Raw genomic sequence first — 357 nt, forward strand, 5'->3', positions numbered from 1 at the left:
CTACCGTACACTTCTGACCTCTATAGGTAATAACAGAAAGAACAACTGATCACCACAGGTACCTTGCTGGTTTGGTTGGTTGGTTGTTGGGTATGTTGTTTGGCTGGTGAGTTTGTTTTTTGGTTTGGTTGGTGAAGTTGGTTGCTGGGTTTGTTGGTTTGGTTGGTGGATTTGCAGGTTTGGTCTGTTGGTTTGGTGGGTTTGGTTGGTGAGTTCGGCGTGTTTGTTTGGTTTGGTGGGTGTTTTGGCTTAGTTTGTTGGGTGCACTGGTTTGGTTTGTTGATTTGGTTGGTTGGTTTGGTGGGTTGGTTTAGTTTGGTTGGTGGGTTTGGCGTGTTTGTTGGTTTGATGGGTGTG

Source organism: Scleropages formosus, chromosome 1 (genome assembly GCF_900964775.1).
Source record: "Scleropages formosus chromosome 1, fSclFor1.1, whole genome shotgun sequence".
In the NCBI taxonomy this organism is placed as follows: domain Eukaryota; kingdom Metazoa; phylum Chordata; class Actinopteri; order Osteoglossiformes; family Osteoglossidae; genus Scleropages; species Scleropages formosus.